General features: G+C 47.1%; 1 protein-coding gene across 5 annotated transcripts in view; it reads right to left on the bottom strand.

The window, feature by feature from the left end:
• Window positions 1–12,639, bottom strand: part of CHST11 (carbohydrate sulfotransferase 11) — a 307,020-nt gene that overhangs the window by 120,199 nt on the left and 174,182 nt on the right. The gene's annotated exons all lie outside the window — the stretch shown is intronic.

Raw genomic sequence — 12,639 nt, 5'->3', positions numbered from 1 at the left:
GCAGGAACTGGAGTACATGGGTGCTGGCAGGGGAAAATTCCACTCACTCACTGCTCCACCCCTCAGGGGAGGGGGAACGCAGGTGAGTGGGTGCAGGAAGTGGGGTGAACGCTCTCAGGTGCCAGCAAGAGCAAACTCTGTACTGACTCTGTGGCAGCACCTAGGGGAGGGTGCCCATGACCTCTGAAGCCCCAGAAGAAGTGTTACAGTGCCTTTTAGCTTTGCCATCCATGGACAGCTTAAGTGTTAACAGCCCAGTGGAGGGTCAGTGTGACACCCTTTGGCATTCACATTTGTGGCATCTGAGTTCTTGTCTGGTGTCCAGGAGGAATGAGGTCACACAAATGACTTGAAGATGGTAAATGTGGGGGGTTTTATTGCCAGTGAAAGTGGTTTTCAGCAGGAAGGGGTGCTAAAAAGGGGACGGAGTGTGAAGGTAATTTTCCCCTGGAGTCCAGCGGTCCCCGGTTGGACTTCTCTCCAAAGCTATGCCATCAAGCTGTCTCTCTAAAGTCAAGCTGCTTCTGACATCCGACTGTAGTCTCCAATGTCCAGCTGCTTCTCCAATCTCTGTTGGCTGAGCCTGGGGTATTTATGGGCACAGGATGGGGGTTGGGGCAGGCAACATTTGAACAGGAAAACAGGGATGTAAGGTCTCACTTTGGGCTATGGTATTAGGCTTTTTGGCTTGAGGGTAGGGACCTCACCGGGGACCAACCCTTTTCTGCTCAGAATTTCCCTGCCTCCTGTCCCTGTCATTAATATCTTGCATTGGTGTGGTACACATGTTGTGACTGATGAGCCAATATCAATGCATTCTTATTAATTGAAGTCCATAGTTTACATTAGACTTCACTCTTTGTGTAATGTCACGCATCCACCATTACAGCATTGTATAGAGTAGTTTTCTGTCCTAAAAATCCCTTGTGCTCAGCCGGGCACAGTGGCTCATGCCTGTGATCCCAGCACTTTGGGAGGCTGAGGCAGGTGGATCATGAGGTAGGGAGGATCACGAGGTCAGGAGATTGAGACCATCCTGGCTAACACAGTGAAACCCCGTCTCTACTAAAAATACAAAAAATTAGCCAGGCATGGTGGTGGGTGCCTGTAGTCCCAGCTACTCAGGAGGCTGAGGCAGGAAAATGGCGTGAACCCGGGAGGCGGAGTTTGCAGTGAGCCGAGATCGCACCACTGCACTCCAGCCTGGGTGATAGAGTGAGACTGTCTCAAAAAAAAAAAAAAAAAAAAAAAAAAAAATCCCTTGTGCTCTTCCTGTTCGTCCCTCTCCCCACCTTCTGAAACCCTGGCAACCGCTGATCTTTTTACTGCCACCACAGTCATTTACTGCCTTTTACAGACATTTACCAACTTCTACAGAATGTCATATGGTTGGAATCATACAGAATGTAGCCTTTTCAGATTGACTTATTTCACTTAGTAATATGCACTTAAGGTTCCTCCAATGTCTTTTTGCGGTTGGACGGCATATTTCTGATTGCTGAATAATATTCTGCTGTATGGATGCACCATAGTGTGCTTATCCCTTCACCTGTATAAGGGCATCATGGCTGCTTCCAAGTTTTGGCAATTATGAATAAAGTTGCTATAAACATTTGTGTCCAGATTTTTGTATATATATAAGTTTTTAGCTCATGTGAGTAAACACTAAGGAGTGTAATTGCTGGATCACATAAGAGGATGTTTAGTTTCATAAGAAACTGCCAAACTGTCTTCCAAAAGGGCTGTATCATTTTGCACTTCCACCCGCAGTGAATGAGATTTCTGTTACTCCATGTCTTCACCAGCATTTGGTGTTGCTGGTGTTTTGGATTTTAGCCATTCCAATAGGTATTCAGTGTTATCTCACTTTTGTTTTAATTTGTAATTCCCTAACGACATATGATATAGAGCATCCTTTCTTATGCTTACTTGCCATCTATAGATCTCCTTTGGTGACATCTGTTTGTATCTTTCACCCATTTTTAATTGGGTTGTTTGTTCTCTTGTTGTTGAATTTAAGAGTTCTCTGTATATTTGGGATACGAGTCTTTTATTAGATATGTGTTTTGCAAACACAAGCTGGCTGAGACCACTGACCTCCAACTGGGCCTGCACAAAGGCGTGAAAGGTGACCTTTTGACATCAGAGGGCCAAACGCTCCTCCTTCAGATCATGTTAGTGCTACCATTTTCTGAACACTCACTCCATGAAGGGCAATGAAGCTTGACTATGCATGCATGGATTGCCAATTACCTCATGTTCCCTTCCCCATAATCGCCTTTCCCCATGCCTCAGGCCACCTTGCTCCTCTATCCCATAAAGATCCCTAAAATCCCATCTTTGGGGAGTCAGATCTGAGACCTGTTCTCCTACCTGCTAGGTTGGCTGCCTCATGAAAAAATGCTTTCCTTTAGCAAAACCCATTGTCACAGTGATTGGCTTACTGTGTGTAGTTGGGTATCAGTTGTACGGACATACCACATTTTGTGTATCCATTCACAAGCTTACGGACATTTGTTTCCAGTTTGGGGCCTTTAGGATTGATGCTATTTATGTACAGTCCTTTGGCTGTGACCAGTGGCGTTAAAGTATTTTGCCATCTTAATCTTCAAACTGTAATATACAAGTATGTCTTATTATACTTCAAACTGTGTGAACTGTTATCAAAAATGCCAACATGGGCTATGTGACTCCAGACCTGAATTTCAAAGCACATTAATCCGAAGTTCCTGCCACATGCCCTGCAAACTCCAGGATGGCATACATTTCTAACAAAGGTCATGGAAAGGCACATGCAATTCTGAGAACCCCAGTCCCTGAAAGCCACCAAGCCAGAGCAGCAAGACTGACATTTTCAAGCTTCTCACTCCCAAGTTGACATTTCTAAAAGAGACAATCTCAGCTCAAGTGCCAGGAGAAAAGCCACATGCGCAGCTTTTGGGATCTGTGCCTGCCACTGGTATTCGGGATTTGTTCAACTCAAAAGCCACTGCACTTTGCAGACTGCCTGTACCTTTCGAGTTCTAGGAAGCAGAAAAACAGCAGCTGAAAACTACAGTTATACCCCATGAAAGGAGTTGCAGGACCTTGATCCATTCAGATAAATTCTTCCTTTAGGTGAGGGGCACATATTCATCAGAGATTTCAGCCAAAGCAACACAGGATAAGGAACTTGAGACAAATGTCCCACATGCATTCTTCTGCAAAGTGAGCAGGCTTAAAGAAGGGGATTCTTGGCAGAAATGCAAGGCTATTTTTTGTTACCCCAACCCTTACCTCACAATACCCTATCCTGCCCACTCCCCAGATCACCCCCACATACTCCCTTTATCATGAGAGTAGTGGATGCTGGTAATTCAAGTAGCAGTTGGATGCTGACTGCATTTTCCCATCCCACTCCATTGGGAAGGGGAGGAGTTCAGGTTGAGTCACGTGGTTGACACCTGTTGCTAATATTATCACACTTTAAGTCAGGTAACCTTCCCACCTATTTTTTTTTTTTTTTTACTTCAACCTATAGTAAGAACATATTGTACAACTTCACACACACACGCACATCCGTTCACACACATATAAAATGAAACAGTCTTATGAGACAATATTTTTCTCCTTTCACATGCAATGTCTTCTGATATTTTCTATTTTGTTTCATTCTGTTCTTCTTCTTTCTCTCTTCCTCCTTCTTTTCCTCCAGCTCCTTCTCATTTTGCTCCTCCTTCCTCCTCCTCCTTTTTCCCTTCTTCCAAGGTTGGTTTTGACCCAGGAGACCAATTTTACGATAGGTCACAACATACCACCGGTAAACCATTGCCTGGTGTTTGTCCCTCCTTGAGTTGCTCAGCTGAGAGAGCCTGCTCTATGCCAGGATCTGTGCTAGGCACTGAGGAGGCGGTGGTGAATTCTGCAAGGAGTCCCTGTCCTCACAGAGGTTCCAGCCTGGCAGGACCCAGACACTGAAAGAGAAGTGCAGGGAACTTGTGACACAGACGCCTGATTTGGGGTTGGGGGGCTGTGGCAAAGGGAGAAGGGAGAGATGACCATTTTGCTGAGTCCTGCTGAGCAGGAAGCAGACCAAGTGCGTGCATGTGACCAGATGAGTTGAAGGTTAGAGCAAGAGTTCCAGTCAAAGGGGACAGCAGATGCAGTTTCTCCGGCAAGAAAATGCAAGTCTCAGTGGGGAACAGGGACAGTGACTAGCTTTGAGTGCCAGGGTGGAAGGCAGGCAGGGGCTAGTAGGGGGCCCTCACGGACGTTGTTAGAGACTTTGCATTTTATTCTAAGTGCAGTAGGAAGGAAGCCATAGAAAGGTCTCACACAGATTTTAATCTGGATACAGGTGGGGCATTTTGTAGCCAAAGGTTTTTTTTGGAGACAGAGTCTCACTCCCACGGCTCAGGCTGGACTGCTGTTGGTGCAATCACAGCTCACTGCAGCCTCAACTTCCAGGCTCAGGTGATCCTCCTACCTCAGCCTCCTAAGTAGCTGGGACTACAGGTGCGTGCCACCACACCCAGCTAATTTTTTTTGTATTTTTGGTAGAGACGAGGTTTCACCATGTTGGCCAGGCTGGTCTCAAACTCCTGGGATCAGCCTCCCAAAGTACTGGGATTACAGGTGTGAGCCACCATGCCTGGCCAGCCAAGGGTCTTTCTTTTTTAAAAGCAAGACTTTGGAGACTTCGACTTAGTCACTAAGTACTTATCCTTACAGATGGTGACAGTCAACGTTTCTTATAGAAACCAGGCCCAAGAGCATCTATTCCAGGACAAGGGTGCAAAAATAAAAGTTGTTTTAAGACAAACAAACAAAAAAAAATAGGAGTAGTAGGAGTTGCAGTAAGAGCTAGATATTTTTGTGAGCCTTCTATTAATATATATTGGTCATGCTCTAAGTGCCTTACTTTGATTAGCTTCTTTGATTCTTACAACAATTCCATGAGCTAGATACTATTATCCCATTTTACTGATAAAGAAACTGAGGCACAGAGAGGTTAAGTCACTTGCCCAAGGTCAGTGCCCAAGCTCACTTGCCCAAGGTCTGCTACTTAACAGCTGCTAAGTAGCAGAGCCAAGACTCACATCCAGGCTCTTAAATGCTAGACGATACTGTTGAATAAATAAATGGCACAAAAATCAAGCGGAAATAAAAGGGGTGTTCCTTCTTGGCTCTTTACCTGAAGGCCACAAAAGGTGTTATAGAGATAGAGGGTACCAGAGCGCTCCTAAAGGACCAAGGACTTTTACAGGAGCTTCAAGATCCTCAGAGGCTGATGGAGAGAACATGGAGAACAGATGGAGAGAACTGTATAAATAGTTGAGCCTTAGGAAGTTTCTTTGGTTCAGCCTTCTCTCTCCTGGCCTCCACTGTCCCTCCCTGTAAAGCACGGCTTGTCCCATCATGTTTCTTTGAGTTAGAGAGGAACCCAGTCTGGCCAGGGTAGAGGGTGGTAGCATTGAACAAAGATATGGAGCAGGATGTCCGAGGACACTGAATAACACAGAAATGAGGATATGGGAGGCCAATGCCTGGATCTGATCTGGCCTCTGCCACAACCCTACTGCGTAACCTGGATCAGCCACCAAGCTCTCCAGGCCTCAACAGCTGCATCTGTAAAACGGGGGTGATCATGGCCACAATCCAGAGTCAAACCTCACGGCAAGCTTATGGTACGTAATATACACTCTGTAAATGTTAATTATATTAGTATTAAATTGTACTGGATCCAGCAGTACAATTTAGTTTTCATTCCAGCCCATCCTGTCCGGAATGAAAACTACACGGGTTGAATGACAATGATGTTCATTAAGGCAGTGTTGTGTGTTGGCCTGGGAGCTGTTTTCTTTTTTAATTTTTAATTATTATGGATACATAATAGTTGTACATACTGGGGGCTGATGAACATAGAGGACTTGATCACCAGCAGCTGCGTCTCCATTGAGCAATCACCAACCACACCCCAACATTTGCTAAGAACAGATTCCCTAATTTGCTTCTTCAGATGAGACCAGCACTGATGAACTCTTCCCTCATTAAAAGAGAGGAATGGGAATTAGGAACACTCAGTTGATGTCAGAGATGGCAGATGTGGCCACAGACATGTCCTAAGGCTCTGTCATTCCACCAAATGTTGGGAAATGGCAAAGCCATCAACACAGTCATTTTCAGTCTTGTTCAAAGACATTATCCAGCGGAACTGGATCTGCCAGGTGCTCTTGCGGCTGTTTGCCTCCTGAATTCTGCTCCCGACCCCCTGTGATGAGATGATTGCTTGTAAGACAACGAGCAATTACATCCTTTTAAGGGTCCGGGTTTATATCAAAACACTGGAAGACCTGGGCGTGTGCCACCGGAGGGCCAGCCAGGCGACATTTGCGATGGATGGGGCCTTTAAGTAATCATGCAAGTGTAAAAATGTACTTTTTATTCCTGAAAATGTGGAGAGTCTCACTTCCCTCCCACGCCGTCTTTCACAGACTTTCGCTACATACAAAGCTCGGACATGGTGGGGAGGTGATGTGAGGGTGTGCAGGAGCCCCTCATGGGTTACCTGGGGTCTCCTCTGGAGCTCGGTCCTCACCTAATGCAAGGCTTTTGTGACAAATGAAATCTCAAAGGGGAGTGAAGCTGGGCATAGGGGCGGGGCAGGGCAGGACTCTATACCCAGGAACAGGACTGCCGACTCTGCACTTGCCCGGTCCTGAGGGTGAATGCTGCCTTAAATTCTGCAACCCAGGAGCCCAGCTTGCCTTACCTAGTCCTGGACCCAATCCCTACCTCCCTCGATGAATGACTCAACAAATGAATGAAGGACTCAACAAATGAATGATCCAACAGCCAAATGGACAGCCCCAGGAGTAAATGGAGCAAATGCATACTGTTGAGGGCAGTGATGATCTGTTTTTCAGTGGAAGGTGTGAGGTTTTTAAGAGGTTAATGTCTGGTCTGAAGACAAATAGGTAGGAAGCCACTAGCCCCGGGTTAAAAGCAAACATGGTGAAAGAGAAGTTGCCCAGCTAACCCCAAACAGGGAAGACCCCTCTTGACACCTAGAAGAGGTGCCTCAGGGCCAGTAAAGGGCCCTGACATGATCACCCTGCAAGCATATATTTGACGTAAAGTAAAATGACCCTAAGAAGTTGTAAGTGCAAAAATACACAGAGGCTGAAGAGGGGAGAGACCCTCGAGGAGCAGTTTGGAAATAGTGCAAGACGTGTCGGGCACATGGCACAGGACAAACTATGAGCATTCTGTGGTCTCTGGAGTTCTTCCAGGACCAGCTCCAGGCCCAGGAGCCGTGGTGGAGCCAGCTCGGCTCGTCTTATGTTCCCTCTAACGGGCTGTGTAATTCAGTCTTGAGGAGCTAATTCCACATGACGACCTCTGGATTCCCAAAGAAGATGCAGCCACCTTAGAGAGCCCAGATGGTCAAATGGCAGCCATCAATCCCAGACTGCCTTTCATTCCCCAGGAATCTACTGAGTGCCTACTAAGCACTGGGGATTCATGGTACTATGAACGAGACAGATACGGCCCTGTCCTCGTGGAGCTTCCGGTCTAGTGGGGAAGACAAGTTAACAAACCAATCGCTGAATAATTACTCATCAACACAGTGGCAATGAGCTTAGATTACCAGTTCCATGAGGACAGAGCTTTGTGTCTGTTTTGTTAATTGCTATGTCATAAGTGCCTGTAACAGCCTGGCACATAGTAAGTGCTCAAAAAATATTTGTTGAACGAAGTGCTATAAAAGAAAAGCAAAAGGCAAGGTGAGGGAATAGGAGAGGACCTAAGCTAGCTGGGGGCACCAGGGTCCCCGAGAAAGAATGTGGAGGATGCTCCAGGCAGAGGGAACAGAGAAGCGGGGCAGGGGGAGCTGGGAGTGGCAGAGGATGGGAAGATGCAGCTGTGGGACAGAGGGCTCTGAGATGTGGCAAAGGTAGGCAGCAGCCAGATCATACAGAACCATGTTCCAGGGCCCTTCTGAAGCCCAACTGAAAAATAAAATAAAATTCTAAAACAAGACAGAGGGAGAGGCCGGGCGCGATGTGGCTCATGCCTGTAATCCCAGCACTTTGGGAGGCTGAGGCGGGTGGAACTCCTGGTCAGGAGTTCAAGACCAGCCTGGCCAACATGGCGAAACCATGTCTCTACTAAAAATACAAAAAAATGAGCCGGGTATGGTGGCAGGCGCCTGTAATCCCAGCTACTCGGGAGGCCGAGGTATGAGAATTGCCTGAACCCAAGAGGCAGAGGTTGCAGTGAGCCAAGATCACGCCACTACACTTCAGCCTGGGCAACAGAGCGAGACTCCATCTCAAAAAAAAAAAAAAAAAAAAGAGGGAGAGGAGCACATGCAGTTCCTTCCCTCACTGTTCTCTGGCTTCCAACACCACTCAATAATTTAAAATCATTTGATCATATATATTCATAGAATAATGTATGCCTTCTTTTAATTGCTTAATAGGAGGCAGTGAAGAAATCATGAGTTATTGTCCCAAATGAGGCATTTGTCAAGGAAGAATTATGAGCCAGCCTCAGTGGGTGCTCACATCCAACCCTGTGGCAGCTGAATATTTCTAGCATTAGAAGAAAGCACAACATCAAACCCAGGGCAGCCCCCTCATCCTGCTTCCTGGCAAAGCCCAGCTGCTTTCGTGCATTTATGAACTTATTCCCGGATGGAAGCGCTCTCACCCTCCCTGCCCATGAGCATGAAAAATGAGAGATGGCTTCAGCCTGACAAAGTCGATGATAAAGAAAAGAGTTTCCCAGGGCCCCTGAGAACCACAAGTGTTTCACCATCACCTTCCCTCACCCGCTCCAGGGAGGACCGCAGCCAGCTGCCCACATTTCCCAGCTTAGAAGAGGCTCCTTAATGTCAGCTATAGCTTCAGTGTACCGGGAAACCAATGTGGTGTCTGTGGGCTCCTCCCGGAGAGGACCGGGAACGAGTGGGCGCATCCTGCAGAGCACTGTCACCAGCCCAGGTCAGGGCGCAGCTGCCGTACCGAGGGACCCAGGGTCACTTCAGATAACAAACTTGGAAAATAACTTAACTTCACCTGAGCAGGCTGATGGGCTAAAACTAAGAAACGCGTCTTTGAGCGGCTGGGGGAACCCATTACATAAAGTGACTTCAGGAGGTTCCCTCCTCCCCCAAAACCAACCCTGACCGCTTGCCAATTTCTGAAATTCCACAGTTACAGAATCTTTCTTTGATGAAAAACTCTAGGACTCCTAACACCTAGTGGCAACTTCTTAGAAGACCAGGCTCCTCTTGTATCTAGCACTTCCTCTCATCCCCGTCAGCTCAGCACTTCCCTTGAACAGAATTCCACCGGAGCTGGTTGTACGAATCTCTTGTGAGCAACCTGGGGGCAGGAACTCGGCCTTTTCAAATTCAAGTCTTCTACACTGAGCACAGGTAGGCTCCTGCGAACCAAACAGAGGTCCCCCCCGCTACCCCTCTGCTTGCACTGTGTCCTTCTGAAGTGGCCCCCCATCCTTCTCCCATATCACCCCCAATTCTATTCATCCATCATTTGGGGCAGAAGACGGAACCCTGGCCTGGAATCCAGGAGGCCTGGTGTTCCCAGGCAGCATCACCTCCCCACACTGTGGATGCCTCCGGGACGGGGCCCTGCTTCACAGTCTGACTGTGACATTATGATCTGTGCCTACATCTGTCTTCCCTGCTAAAGAGTCGGCCCCTCAAGGGAAGGATTGGTGCTATATCTACTGCAGAATCCAGCCCCTCAGCATTATGCCTCGGCAGTGGCCTTAAGTCAGGTTCATCAGAGCAGAGTACAAGACATGAGTTCACATGCAACGGACTGAACGAGGGAGAGCTCCCGGGAAAGCGGGGGAGCAGGGAGGCCCTGCTTCGTAGGCGTGCAACCTGTGCCGTGGCTCTGACCCTGCAATCAGAAGGGTCTTAGGTTAGGTTTCAGGCTTTGCCGTCACCGTTGTTTTAAAATTCTTAATCATTTTTTAACAAGGAGCCTTGCATTTTCATTCAGCACTGAGTCATGCAAATCATGTAGCCAGTCCTGGGAGCAAAGGGAGGTGGAGAGGCCCAGCAAGGATGGAATTCAGGCCTTCATGCCAGGCTTAATTCTGATCCCGTGGGGAGCTCTGGAACATAACTTTACTCCCCCGAATTTGTCCTGACTTAAGGGAGCTGGGCTGAGGGCCCCCCATGAAGAGGTAACTTTCCAGCCTCCTCCTCATCTCTGGGCATGGGAGAAGCAGCTCTTGTAGCTCAAAGGTGGCCTCGGAAAGCAAGTCGTAGGTGCAGGCAGCCATTAGAGGGAAAGCACATAGACGCCAGGGGATGAGAGCCCAGAAACCCTAAAACGGATGGGATCGGGTCTGCGCAGAGCACCAACAGGGTCCATTACCACTGTCAATAAAATGACTTGAGTTGAATTATCAGATGCAAAATATGAGGTCTAAGGAAGAGCGACTGACTTGCCCCAGGTGACCCCACTGAAAAGGATTTCAATAAAGCGAGTCCCTTCCAAAGAAAGAAGCTGCGCCATCCCTCTCCCCCGACCAGCCAGTATTCACAAACATGCCACTGTGAACTTGCTCCATTGACTCACCGCGCTGCTTCTTCCCACATTTGGTTAACAGCATCCCAGACGGAGCAACAAATCGATTCTGAACACTCTTCAGCAAAATGCACACAAGGTGGGGCAAATTCCCAGGCAGGCCTCCTCCTGACCACACCACACAAAGACTGGTTCACGTTACTAGGGGTCTCACCGGTGTTAACCAGAGGCCCTTATTCTTAAACTGAACCAACTGAGATCCTGTTTCAGAAGAAAGCCTTCCCTTAAGGCAGACATAAACTTTGGGGTGCAGCTGCTGACATAAGTTGCCAGGATATCTAATTATGCTCATTTCTTCATATCTGGGAGATATCAATCGATTGAAATCCCTGATGTAAGGGATTTCAAAGCTTTTCAGAGAGATGAGGCCATGACTCCTTCCTTGAGATGTTTTCATGAAAGGAACTAAAATAGGGGCACGTGCACCCACATAGATCCAATTTGCTTTAGTAACTTGATACAGCCTTCCACCTGCTTTGCCCATTTTCGCCTGGTGGAGGAGAAGCTGTCAGCTTCCCTTTCGGGATGGCCAATTTACCAAGTCATTGATATTCTCTGGTGTCTTCTTTCCCGGTCAGCCTGGCTTCTCGGATTTCATTTTCCAGCCAGTTGGTGGACTGCATTTCTAAGCTGGGAGCCCACTGGCTCGGCTGGAGATTATCCTCATCTTTATGGTTGTAACAACTAACATTTATTGAGTACTCACCACCTGCCAGGAACTGTCTTAAGCACTTTCCATAAATCAACTCATTTAACCTTTACAACAAATCCTATGAAGTGGGTATTACTCTACAGATGAGGTGACAGAGGCACAGAGAAGTTAAGCAACTTCCCCAAAGCCACACAGCTAGTGTGGTAGGCAGAATTCTAAGATGGTTCCAGCGATTCCTGCTCCTGGTATACATGTCCTGTATAATGCCCTTTGAGTGTGGACGGGACCTGGGGATGTGAGGGGATATCACTTCATGGTTATGTTACATTACACAGCAAGGGCGAAGGGATTTGCAGATATAACTAAGATCCATAAGTGAGTTACGTGTTAATCAAAAGGCAAAATTATCCTGGATGGGGCTAACCTAACCAGGGAATAAGTAAGACAATCCCTAACTTAACAATGGTTTGGCTTTAAATTTGATTCAAAATTCTTCAAGATAACTTTATTATAAAATAAGTTTTGTGCTAGATGATGTTGCCCAATTGTAGGCTAGTGTTCGTATTCTGAGCATGTTTAAGGTAGGCTGCACTAACCTGTGATGTTTCATAAGTTAAGTGTATTAAATGCATTTTTTTAAAAAAAATTTGAGATGGAGTCCCACTAACTCTGTTGCCCAGGCTGGAGTGCCGTGCCCCGACCTCAGTTCACTGCAACCTCTGCCTCCTGGGTTCAAGCAATTTTCCTGCCTCAGCCTCCTGAGCAGCTGGGATTACAGGTGTGTGCCACCACGCCCAGCTAAATTTTGTACTTTTAGTAGAGATGGGATTTCACCATGTTGGCCAAGTTGGTCTCGAACTCCTGGCTTCAAGTGATCTGCCTGCCTCGGCCTCCCAAAGTGTTGGGATTATAGGCGTGAGCCACTGCGAATGGCCAAATGCATTTTTGACTTAAGAATTACAAAGAAATAATCCCATTGTAAGTCAAGAGGCAGCTGTACTTTAAAGAGGGCTTAACCTTCTCTGAACTCAGAGAGACTGTCCTCTTGGCTTTGAAGAAGCAAGCCACTGTGAGTTCTATGGCTACAAGGAAATGATTTCTGCCAACAACCATGTGAGCTTCAAGGACCCTAAGCTTCACATGAGACTGTAGCCTGGTGAGATCCTAAGTAGAGGACCCAGTTAAAAGATACTCGGACTCCTGGCTCATCAAAACTGTGGGATTTTTTAAAAGTGTGTTGTCATATAAACTGCTAAGTTTGTGTGATTTGTTACCCAGCAAGAGAAACAAGTAAATACAGCTAGTAAGAGGCAGGACTGGAATACAAATGCAGGCAGCCTGATTCTAAAGCAGTTGCTCTTAACCCCTGTGCAA

Source organism: Macaca fascicularis, chromosome 11, assembly GCF_037993035.2.
Source record: "Macaca fascicularis isolate 582-1 chromosome 11, T2T-MFA8v1.1".
In the NCBI taxonomy this organism is placed as follows: Eukaryota; Metazoa; Chordata; class Mammalia; order Primates; family Cercopithecidae; genus Macaca; species Macaca fascicularis.
Note: the sequence above shows the minus strand (reverse complement) of the source record. Positions and strands in the feature narration are given on the sequence as shown.